The following is a 13,162-nucleotide window of genomic DNA, read 5'->3' on the forward strand; positions in this document are numbered from 1 at the left end:
TACCCCAGGGCTTCAGCCCTGAGTGGCAGGGCTCAGGCTTTGATCCCCTCTCCTGGGGTCATATAGTAATTTTCATTGTCAGAAGGGGGTCACAGTGCAATGAAGTTTGAGAACCCATGGATTGATGATCATAATGATCCCCTTCTGGCCTTGGAATCTACACCTAAATATTAGTTCTTCGAGTCCTTGCTCATGTCGATTCTATTCTAGGTGTGTGTGCACCCATGTGTGTAGTCGTAAGAGTTTTTTGCCTTTGTGGTATCCAGATGGTTGGCTGTGGCACCCTCTTGAGTGCCACGCTCATGCATTAGTATATTAGGCACCGCCGGCCCTTCACCTTCTCAGTTCCTTCTTACCACCAGTGGTGATTGGTCAGAGCACCTTTTCCCTTGCCTAGCAAGGGTTAGCGGTTCTTTCTCTCTGGTCTTCAAGCCTTGTAAATAGTTTGATTACATCTCATTATGCGCTTATCCAGCAGGCCCAAGACTATGCTGGCTTCAGTACAGCAGAGTTACAAGCCACGTGACCATGAACTCTGAGCCCACCTTGAGGGATACTGCTTGTGAGGCACCTACAATGGAATAGACATGAGCAAGCACTCGAAAAAGAAAAAACGGTTACCTACCTTTTGCAACTGTTGTTCTTTGAGATGTGTTGCTCATGTCCATTCGGTTACCTGCCATCCTGCCCCTCTGTCAGAATTACCAGCAAGAAGGAACTGAGAGAGTATAGGACTAGTGGCCCCTATTATATCGACACATGAGTGCGTCACTCGAGGATGCCACAGACGACCCTATGAATACTGCTAAGGCAAAAATCTCTGACTGTGCACATGGGCGTACACACACCTAGAATGAAATGGACATGAGCAATACATCTCAAAGAACAACAGTTACAAAAGGTAGGTAACCGTTTTGTCGACCTAGCTACATTGCTCAGAATGTGGAAAAATTTTGCACCCTGTGTGACTGAGTTTGGTCAAACTAATCCCCATTGTAGGTGCAGCTAGGGTGACAGAAGAATTTTTCCACTGACCTAACTAGCACGTATCTCAGAGGTGGATGTATGACAACAATGGAAAGGCCCCTTCCCCGGTTGTTGTGTCTACACTACTGCGCTATGGTGGCATAGTTGCAACTGTGCTGCTGTAATGCTTGTTGTGTAGACATTCCTACTGAATCGGAACCACTAGTGGGTGGTAAATGGGGTTATTCAGTAAAGCTCCTCATACATAGTAGGCATAGGCCATATAAAGGGCTATATGTTCTGGCCAAAATGATTCCCTTGATTTTATTTTTTATTTTTTATTTTTTTTTGTAATCTTTATAATTGAAGTATACTCTTATTAAATGCAATTTCTGGGTTTTGTATGCTCTTAGTAATAGAGGACTTCTTTCATTGATGTCCCATGAAAGGTGGATTGATTTAAATCACCAATTTTAATCTTGTTTGTAGTTAGATTTCCAAAGAATGGTTGATTCTTAATGACTGGTAACCATAAAAACTAAATTTGATAGTTTTTGCTCACCAGAGGGATGCATTATAGCGGAGGAATAGCTCAGTGGTTTGAGCATTGGCCTGCTAAACCCAGGGTTATGAGTTCAATCCTTGAGGAGGCCATTTAGGAAACTGGGATGAAAATCTGTCTGGTGATTGGTCCTGCTTTGAGCAGGGGGTTGAACTAGATGACCTCCTGAGGTCCCTTCCAACCCTATGATTCTATGATCTATTTATGTAAGCAATTATGTTTCTTAACATATTTATTCAAATTCCTAATTTTTACATTTATTATGTTAGGTGAATTACGCATTTCTTATTTGCTAGATGAGTAATTTTTTATGCATGTTTTGTGTCCAACTGCATTTGGATAGAAATTGGATTAAAATTAAAATGCACATAACAGTATTTCATAGATTTATTTAATAAAACTATGAAATACTATCTTAAATGCACTGGCTATATAAGGGAGAGAAGTAAGTTTATTAAACCATGTTTTGCATTCAAAATTAATTGATTTATTAAACAAAGGAAATATTAACTATAGTTCATAGAGCTAAGCAAATCATTGATTTTAAAAATCTGAGAGAAAATTTGGTTAGTTTAAAAAACTGAATTTTTTAGTGTGGGGTGTTTTGAAAAACAAAAACACTTTGTTCAAGTTGAACAAAACATTTAGAACGTCATTTTTGAACTGACATTTCAAAATGTGAATTCAGTCATTTAATTTCCAAAATTTCCGAATCAAAATGTCAAAACAAACTGTTCGTTTTGACATTTTCTGAAATTTTTGTTTTCTGTTCTTTGTGCCAAACTATTTGCTGTGTTCAACTTGAATTTGTGAATAGTTTCAGTACTATTTGCTGAAAAACATTGCCTAGCTCTAGTAAAGTGAATGGTTTCTGGTCACCCTGACGTTCAAGATTTTAAAACTAATAGATCTCATCATCTCCACCTCATTTTTATTCATAGATTGAAAGAGGAAAATAAGCTTTCCTGCCTTTTCAACTTCCTGATTGGTTTCTTAACTTCAAATGAATTAGGCCTGTCTATGCTGCATAGTTTTGTTGACAAAAGTCAGGGTTCATTGACAAAACAGTGGAGATATATACACACACAATACTCCTCCTGCCGCTTTAACGCTCCTGCTACGTCTACATAATAAACCACATCAACAAGCAGCATAGAGTTTTTTTGCGACAGAGTGATGCAGTGTCAATGTAGACATTACTAAGTGGTCTCCAGGAGGCATCCCACAATAACCATCATGACCGCTCTGGTAAGCAGTTTCTACTCCTCTGCCCTGCAGCCAGGTACACAGGCATGTGCCCCTCCCACTTTAAAGCCCTGTGAATTTTTGAAATTCCACTTCCTGTTTGCTTGGCATGGACAGCTCACATCACATCTTCCCAGCTGACCATGCCAATCTAGCTGTAGGAACTTTGAGCAGATTGCTCATTGCTTGGATGAGAAGGGGCCTGAAAGGGGGACACAGCAGTACTATGCTAAGATGAAGGAACTGAGGCAGGCATACCAGAAGACAAAGGAAACCAACTGTCGCTCTGGTGTGGCATTGAAAACATGCCCCTTCTACAAGGAGCAGCACGCCATCCTCAGCAATGACCCCCATCTACACTGCCAAGAGCCCTGTGGATACTTCGGGGGGGGGGGGGGATCTGGAGGCAGTGGCCAGCAGAGTCAACCCCGAGGACGAAGTGGTGAAAGAGGAGGTCGAGTTGGAGGAGGATGTGGGACCGGCGACGATCTTGTCCGGTGGCATGGCAAGCCAGGACATCTTTTTGACTCCGGAGGGGTCTAGCCAGTGCCAGCAGTCTGTCTCTGGCATAACTGAAGCAGGAGAGGGGAGTTCTGGTAAGTATTCATTTTGCTTTGATAGTGCACATAAGGTAGCAGTGTCCTTTATTTTGTTTGCATGGTGCACGTCGGAGAAGAGATTGAAATTAACAACATTAGGTACTGTTTGCGTCTGCTTCACGTTCACGTGCAGCTACACAGTGGAGGCCCTTCGGAAAAATTTATTAATGCACACTGAACTCTTCCAAGAATCCTGCAGAGATCTCTAGGAAACTTTCCTGCAGATACTCTCCAATCCTCTGCCAAAGGTTCCTTGGCAGAGCAGCTTTGTTTCTTTCCCCCATTGTAGGAAACTGCCCCACTAATAAGCAATTACTTCTGCAGGAACCAAAGCAGCACCCAAGCGAGCAGCATATGGACCTGGTCTGAAGCCGCACGCATGCAGGATATGCACCCTTGCATCTTCAGTTACCCTGACTAGTATGATTTCAGTTTTGATTACCCCAACTGTGGAAAACGGAGCCAGTATTCAGAATAGTGTCCCTAGGCGCTTGTACTGATCCCCTTTTGAAACCACCCAGGCCCTTTGTCCTATCTTACACTGTCCACCCCCTACCCTCCAAGCCAAACTCACCATGTTTAGTGCTCTGGCCATGCTGCGTGCTTGCCAAGGGAAAAGTGCGCAAGAGGCATGATTCAAGGCACACACAATACTGACTCTGTGTATTGTTTCTTTGGTTTCTGCAAATGTGCCCTTGAGGGCCAGCTCCGATACACCGGCAGAGCACCTCCGTCAGATAAGGAAGTGAATGAGGAGGAGTAAGGAGGACATATTTTGCAAAGTACTGTAATCGTCAGATCAGGCCAATTAGTGAACATAGACCATGGAGAGAGAGAAACAAGAAATGGATAGCCAGGAGAGGAGACAGGCCCATGAGTGGATAATAAAGCTCATGGAAAACCAAATAGAGATGCTGAGGTCCCTGACTGCACTGCAGGCGCAATGCATGCACGCTTGACTCCCCCTGTAGCCCATACAGAGCTTCCTTTCTTGTGCTCCCCAAACTCCCCCCCCTCACATTCCTCTCATGTTCCTGGCCCATCGCAGTACCCTTTGTGCTCACCCCAGGGACATTTTCCATAACAACAATTGGACTTACACACAGCTGTGAGAGCCTCACTTCAGCAAGTGCTGCTCACTGTCATGTCTCTTGTAAGAAATGTTAATCTGGGTATTGCTTTTTAATAAAAATTGTGTCTTATGAAGACAGTGAATCTTTATTTGTGACCTATACAGGGTGGTTGCAACAGAAATTCATACACCGTGACAGTCGGCACATTTGCTGACTACAATTAATGCTCAGGCAGGAATCATTACAGTGGTCTTTCAATGTGGCAAGTAAACAATGCCTGACTCAATTCATTACAGAAAAACACATTACTGGGGCTCATTGTCAAAATGCTGCTTCAAAGCCTCCCTGATTTGAATAAGCCCCCAACTGACCCCCTCTAATAGCACTGGTGTCTGGCTGCTCAAAGTCTCCCACCAGGCGACCGACCTCAATGCTCCACCCCTGGAGAAACTTTCCCTGCTTGGCTTCACAAATGTTGTGCAGAGCACAGCAGGCTGCTATTGCTATGGGAATATTTTCCTCACTGAGGTCTGACCTGCCAAAAAGGCAGCGCCAGTGACCCTTTAATCTGCCAAACACATTCTATGATCATTCTGCACCTGCTGAGCCTATTGTTGAAGCGCTCCTTGCTGCTGTCAAGGTTTCCAGAGTAAGGCTTCATGTTTTAGTCACAGGTATTTTTAGTAAAAGTCATGGGCAGGTCACGGGCAGTAAACAAAAATTCACAGCCTGTGACCTGTCCATGGCTTGTAACTATACCCCTGACTAAATCTTGGGAGTGCTGCGGGTGTTTGGGTGGGTGGCCTGGGGGGTGCTGTGTGTGTGTGGGGTGAATGCTCAGCGGGTGGCCCGGGGGGTGCTGGAGGTGTTGTGGGGAGGGCTCCGGGGGCACTGCCAGTGCATGACTTCGGTGATCTCCATGGCAAACTCACAGCTTTATTCATGAGCTGGGAGAGTAAGGGGTAGGCTGGTCTCCTTGGATCACTATGGACATTTCCACATTCCCTATTGGAATCTTCTGGTCTGGAAAGAAAGTCCCTGCATGCAGCTTTCTGTACAGGTCAGTGTTCCTGCAGATGCATCATGCACCTTCCCTAGTTACCCTGCATTCATGTCAGTGAAATGACCCCAGTGATTTACGAGTGCCTGCAGTGCTGTAAAGCCCTTTCTGTTGATGTGCTCCATTGCAAGATGGTCTGGGGCCAGAATTGGGATGTGTGCCCCATCTATTGCCTCACTGCAGTTAAGGAATCCCATTGCCTCAAAGCCATCCACTGTTTTCCTCACATAGCCCAGAGTCACAGTCCTTTGTAGCAGAAAATGATTAATGGCCCTGAACACTTGCATCACCGCAACTCCCCCGGTGGACTCACTTCTCCACCATTAGACCAACTCTCATTCTGGTGTCCTTGCACCACCGGTCAGGGGCAAGCGCCACACAGAGTTCAAGGAAGGTGGCTTCGCACATACAAAAGTTCTGCAGCCACTGCTCATCATCCCATACCTGCATCACAATCTGATCCCACCACTCAGTGCTTGTTTCCCGAGCCCAATAGTGATGGTCCACCGTGTGCAGCTGCTCCATGAATGCCAACCATTGTTTCTTTCCATGGTATACAGCAGGGCAGGCACCGTTGATTCCTGTTCAGATTCGCAGCTCATGAAATACTGCAGGATCAGCTGCATTGTGTTCATAACAGTCATCATAGGACTGGAGAGCAGTGCAAGATCCATGCTTTTGGGTAGAGATAGCAGGCACAAAGTTTACAGGGGCAGTTGAAAAATGGCACAAAACACAGAGGCTCTTGGAATTATGGGACAGATAAAACTGCATCATGGGGCGGTGATCCTGCCCCCATGATGCACTGTGATCCATTCCTAGAACTCCTAGTGGGGGAAGGTGCGATTTCCACGGTGGGATAGCTACCCATGGTGCACTGCTCTCTCTGTCAGTGCTAGGTCACCAACTGTGGACGCACTCCGCCAACACAAGGAGTGTTGTGTGAACATGCATAAGTGATATGATTACAGTGGTTTATGATCGTTGATGTAACTTAAGTCTATTTAACTCTGTAGTGTAGACATGGCTTTAGTCTTTGAACTGAACTAATTGAATAAACTGAAATGAAGAAAATATTCTGTGCCCTTGCAGAAGAGACTACTGCTGTCAAAAGCTGGTTTAGCACTTCAACAAACTCTGGTTCTAGGTGCTTAGCTAGTGACTTCCATCAGTTTAATGGTTTGACTTTCTTTAAAATTTTGGCAGCAAACATATGCTATTTGATGTGATGAAGTGGGGAATTTTTAATATTTTTGAGGCCTACATTTGCTTCAGTTTCCCCCTACTCTTTGCATTGCTACCCAGTTGTGGGGGGTGGGGGAGAGGTTTGCTCTCAAGGCAGACTAAGGCTTTGTCTACACTGGCAACTGAATGACAAAACTTTTGTCATCCAGAGGTGTGAATAAAACACCCCTGCCCCCCTGAAAGACAAAAGTTTTGCCAACGAAAAGTGCCGGTGTAAACAGCGCTTTGTTGGCAGGAGTGCTCACTTGCCAACAAAGCTACTGCTGCTAGTTGGGGGGTGGAAGATTTTTGTCGGTGGGAGAGCTTTGTCCTGCTGACAAACAGCGGCTACACTGCGTGGCTTTTGGCAGCACAGCTGTGTCGCTAAACAGTGCATTGTGTAGACGAAGTCTAAGAGACCTAGATGTGTGTGTCACTTCCCTGTCTGGTTGGAATTAATAGAATAAATAAAACTGGCTGAAACCGATTAACAAGGGGTCCAGAGAGACCATGCAGGCTCTAATGACTCATTGATTGACACGCTCAGCAGGGAAGCTGAGCAGGGACACCAATTTGAGAAAAAGGGCCTGAGAGGTGTGAAGGTGGGTGAATAAAAAAGTATGAGCTCTGGAAGAAGCCGGGAGCTCTCTCACCTGGAAACAGACTAAGGCTACGTCTACACTAGAGAGCTTACAGTGGCGCAACTATCATGATGCAGCTGCACCACTGTAAGATCTCTCATGTAGCTGCTTTATGCCAAGAGCTCTCCTGTCGACATTATTAAACAACCACCAATGAGCAGCAGTAGCTATGTCAGCAGGAGAAGCTGTGCACACTGCCACTTATGCCAGTGTCACTATGTCGCTCCGGGGTGTGGGTTTTTCACACTCCTGAGTGACATAAATTTTGCCGACATAAGTGTTAGTGTAGACATGGCCTAAGGAAGAAAGTCATAGAGAGACAGAGGCCTGGTCTACACTAGGTAATTAGGTCACTATAACTACGTTGCTCAGGGATGTGAAAAATCCACACTCCTGAGCAATGCAGTTAATAAACCGACCCAACCCCCAGTGTAGACAGCACTAAGATGACAGGATAATTCTCCCTTCAACTTAACTACTGCCTCTCAAGGAGGTGGGGTACCTACGCCTTCAGGAGGCCTCTTGTTGGCATATGTAATGCCTTCACTGAAGCACTACAGCTGTGCCTCAGCGTTTTAAGTGTAGAGAAGCCTAGAGCCTGAAAATAAGTTTATTACAACTTGGCTGGTGAATTGTGGCTTGACCAGAACCGTCTGTGCTTAACCTTTATTACTCTAGGCTAACCTAAGGACTTCTACTGCTGTGTTCCACTTGACCAATAAGTCCTACTGTTTTGAAAATGCTGTTTGGGTTGTCGCTGCAAATACTGCCTGGGGACCATTAGTCCCTGAAGAATGTACAAGTCTCTACCGGGAGATTCTCTCAGACAGACTTGCTGAGGAGAGCTGATGGTTTGAAGCAGAAGCGTTTGAGCCCAGTAGCTCAACGTAGGTGGCAGTGAGGCTGTGCGGCCTACCCTGAAGTAAGAGTGAGATCCCTTGGCAGTCTGGCACACTAAAAGGGTTCCTCCAAAAGACTGTTCCAATGCTGGGGCATAGCACAGATTCTGTGGCTTTGTGACACATGAATATTCACTTTTTGTGTTTAATTTAAATGATTGTGATAGATTATAAATTTAGGCCTTAACATAGGTTGTCAGAATTTGAAATTTCATTTTCAATAGCCTGATTTTTAAAAGAGAAATGTATTTAATTTAAATTAAAAATAAAAAAAATCTCTGATTTAAAAAAAAAATTTTTTAAATCCACCTTCAGCCCGTATCATTATGAACTCCCTTAATGAAAAAGAACTAGATTAATACTCCTTTTGAAGAGTCAGTGTCACTTCTAACTTGGCCCAGGAATAGCTTCAGAGCTGCACAAACAAAGGACTCTGCAATGGTTCTTAGATTTTTTTAAGGCTAGATGAGACCATGATGGTGATCTAGTCTGATTGCCTGCAGAACCCTGGCACAGAATTTCACCCAGTGATTGCTGTATCCATTTTAATGTGTGGATGAACTGGAGCATATTTGTTAGCAAAACATTGAGTCTTAATCCTCCATTATAAACTATGTTTTGATGCCAGTTCAGGATTCAAACCACAATGTCTCACTGCAATAAAACTTTCTAACCCTGGGCCTAGCCATACTTCCTTATGCAATAGCTGGTTTGGGGATTTTGTTTGAGTGTATCACGGTTTTCTTTTCTCTAGCATTCAAAGCACATGGATGCTTTACAATACCTGTTGCAATGATATACACTTAAAAAGACCCAGATCTGGGATTAGAGGAACACAGTGAACTAACATACAGGGGGTTGGTGAATCATTCAATTGACTTCCTGTATTTTCAAATAGCAGCTATGGGTAGGTTTGAATTGAGGACTACACCTGCATTACTTAAAATAAATTTTCTAATAATCATGGGCAGACGTCAGTATGGAAGACTATTTTCCCTTTGAAACATTTCCCCAGGGTGAGGGTGAAACAGAAATCGTATGCAATTCTGAAGGAACCAGAATGAGACCACATTTTGAGTCATCTTAAAACAAAAGCTTTTCAAAAGCACAAAGACCTGTTCCTTAATGATAGTTATTGAATCTGGGAAACAATGACATGTTCTGTTTCAGAATATTCTGTGACTTCAATAGAGAACAATAAAACTACCATGAGATGTCACTATAACCTAAACAACTAAGTGAGGATGCTGAACTTAATGCAGCATAGATTTTCAATCATGTGCAGTGACTTTGTAGAAATTATTTTATCCAACTACTGTGCCTTGTTTGTGTGGCTGAAAAAGGCCATGTTTTAAAATGTCATAGGAGAAAGAATGTGTGTCTATTTATACAGAAAATATCAATCTGAATTTGAAAACTATTTTGATGTTACCTTGTCACTTTTCACCTTAACCTAACATGCAGGTCTAGTGTCTTGTGAGGAACTGCCAAACAGATATAACTTAGATAGTCACACAGAAGATATGTCTACAATGCATACTACTTTTGGCAGCATGTAGAGGAGTACATGCATGGGTAGCCACCCTAGCATAGTTATAAATAGCAGCCTAGAAGGTGAAGCACTGTTTAGATGAGTATAGTAAAGACATGCCTGAAGCCTGTGGGTACACTGCTTTGTACTCCCCCAAGCAGTGCCTCTCCATCTACACTGCTACTTTTAGTAGGGCAGTGTCTCGTCTGCCTCCCCGCTCCAGGAGCCTTTTCCCACTGTAGGGAAAGACTTCAGCAGCAGAGAGAGGCTCTGGGAGGGGAGAGCTATTGAAGGCTTTCCCTGCTGCCTCACCCTACCAGAGCCCTTCACTGACTTATGTAGTTCACGCTCCAGTGTGGATGCATTTTGCTTTTCACTGGTTCATGTAGCTAAACATACTCTATATGCTGCCACCACTGCTAGTGTGCAGTGTAGACATAACCAGACACTCAGATTCTAGTGTGCTGTGGGTCTAAATTTTCAAGAGTAATTTAATGATTTTGGATATTGAACTTGCCAGACTTTAAAGGTGGCTTGATTTTTCAGCAGTGTTGAGTAACCACCTTCTGAAAATGAGTCTCTCTTTTTTAATGTGTCTCAGATTGGACAACTCAAAAATTGAGGAACTATGAATCTCATCACTTGAAAATGTAGGCCATGTTTCTTCATATACTGTAGAGGTAATTTGCTTGTCTCCTTTTTAGCTGTTTTACAGTATTTGCTCAGTATATTTGATTGTAAGGTCTTAAAACTGCTATAAAACAACAAAGAATATGTCTTTCTAGCATACATGTTTAGCATCTGTAAATGTGATTGTAAGTTATCTGCCTTTAGAAACAGGATAGGGAGCTTTTTTATTTTTGAGGAAGTTGAAGTATTCTATGTAATAGCATCCACATACCTTTGGAAGAGTACCTTTGGAGATACTTATTAAAAACATCTCACACATCAGCATATAAGATGCAAGGAACTTAGCATTACATTAGTAGCTTCGGGTAGGTTAAATATTCAATATCCTGTTTGTTATATATTTGTAGTTATTAATTTATTGTTAGTATCATGGCACTTTCTGTTTTTCCTTGGATAACTATGGTTGAATCTCTGATATTTGTGATCTGGTCAGGAAGCAGATGCTAGAGCCTAGGGGTGAGGATTTTATCCAAAATTGTGACTTGGGTTGAACCCATGCAGGAAGCGTTGCTCAAGTTGTAAAAATAAAAGATCTAGATTCTGATCTCAGTTACTAGAGTAACCCAGAGATCAGAATCCCAGTTAAAATCCACCTTCAGATATTGAGCATTTGTTCCAAGAGAACACTTTGTAGATTCATAGATTTCGAAGACAGAAGAAACCATCTTGATCACCTTGTCTCAGCTGCATAACAGTGATCCTAGAATTTCACGCAGTGATTTTTGCATCAAGCTCAATAACTTCTGAATCCATTGTGTACGTGATTATTTATCAACGTTGTGATTGCACATAAAGGGCCCGCAACTGAGATAGGGGCCCTTAGTGTATTGGGTGCTGTACAGACACATAGTAAGAAACTGTTCCTGCCCCAAAGAGCTTACAATGTAATAATAAATATAGTTAGCACATAAATAGAGCTTTACATCTTCAAAAGGCTAAAACAAACAAACTAGCCCTCATAGAACTCCTCTGAGGTAGAGAAGAATTATCTCCATATTATAGCTGGGGAAACTGAGTGCAGATCTACACTACAGCGGGGATTGATGCTCGCATCGATCCACCAGCGGTCTATTTAGCAGGTTTAATAAAGACCCACCAAATTGACTGCAGATCGCTCTCCTGTTGACCCCTGTACTCTATCCCCGATGAGAGGAGTAAGGTAAGTCAACAGGAGATTTTCTTTTGTCGACCCCGCAGTAACTCGACCTAAGGTACGTCGACTCCAGCTATGTTATTCACGTAGCTGGAGTTGCGTAGCGTAGGTGGACTTACCACAGTAGTGTAGACATAGCCTGAGATACAAACTGTGATCCTAATCTCTAATGTCCAAGAACAATATTACTATTATTTCTGGTTGTTTTGCTTGTGTTACAATGGCTGTTTTGCTGATGCAAGCTCCAAAAGGCAGAGACTATGGTTTGTGACGTTAGAAATATTTTCACTTAGGCTTGACTTTCAAAACCCAGAAGTAGTGGGGCAGGCTACTTGACTAATGAGTGTCTCGCATCATGCTACCTTTATGAACAGCTTCTAATGCAGTAGGTCTGAATATGTGCTCTTTCTCATGTGATGTCCCCCTCCCCTCGGGATTTCATTTAATGTCTTTACTCCTGTTCTCTCTCTCGATGGCATACTAGTGAGTTCTGCTGTTGAGCTGTGAGATTTCTCCCTTGGAATTGATGGTTGCCATTTCTAAGAATTTCCTTTAAGTACGTGGTTTGAGAAGAAAAATAAGGCTCTCCCATTCATATCCAAAAGGATGCGCTAGTGGGTTTTAATTCCCCATCATCTACAAGGCAAAGGAAAGAACCCACTTAGTCGTGCTCTACACCTGGGGGATGACTAACCAATTGTCTCCTGGCCAGAGGATGTGCAGTTAAACCTTATAAGTCGACCGAGGGAGCTAAGTGGGGGTGATAACAGAGGAGACAGATGTCTCTCGCAGAGAGAAGCTCTGGAATAGGGTTTAATAGGCTGGATACAATGGAGAAAGAACACTACAGCAGCAAGTTAGGCTCCTGTAGGGGAAACGCGGAGGTAGAGCCAGTAAGGGAACTTTAGTGAAGCCTGAGAAGGGCAGAAGGTCTATTAGTTTGACAATTAACTTGGACTTTCATTAAGGATTTGTTTGTGCTATGCCCAGATGGGTTTTAGACTTTTATGTGACTTGATTGGAGGAGGGCCAAACCATAGAACACCCACAGGAGGAATTGGGAGAGGACGCAGGCTGAGAGAGATCATTGCAGGCCAAGGAACTGGCCACCATGGGTGAAGAGATGAAGTCCCTCACAATAGTGCATCCAGGCAGAAAGGGGCACCTAGAGGTGAGGATTCATGCTTACAGATGCAACTGGTTGGAAGCCCAAGATCAACTATTTCCTCCTTTCCCCTGACTTAGTCTGCCAGGAAAATGCAGTGTTGCCAACTCTCAAAATTGTACTTTGAGTCTTGCAGTGTTTGATGTCTTCAGAAGCAGGGACTTTAGGTAAAACAAGCAGTTTCATTAGAATCCCAGCTTTCACGTTTTAAAAAAAAAAAAAAAAAAAAAAAAAGAGGGGGTGGGTTCTGGCCAGCTTGGTTACTGAGAAAAGCTTGAAAATATGCCCTGAATACCCCCAAAGGCTCAAAAACCAAAAAGACAAACAAAATAACAGTTAAAAAAACCCTCATGA

Source organism: Chrysemys picta, chromosome 1, assembly GCF_011386835.1.
Source record: "Chrysemys picta bellii isolate R12L10 chromosome 1, ASM1138683v2, whole genome shotgun sequence".
Taxonomy (NCBI): Eukaryota; Metazoa; Chordata; order Testudines; family Emydidae; genus Chrysemys; species Chrysemys picta.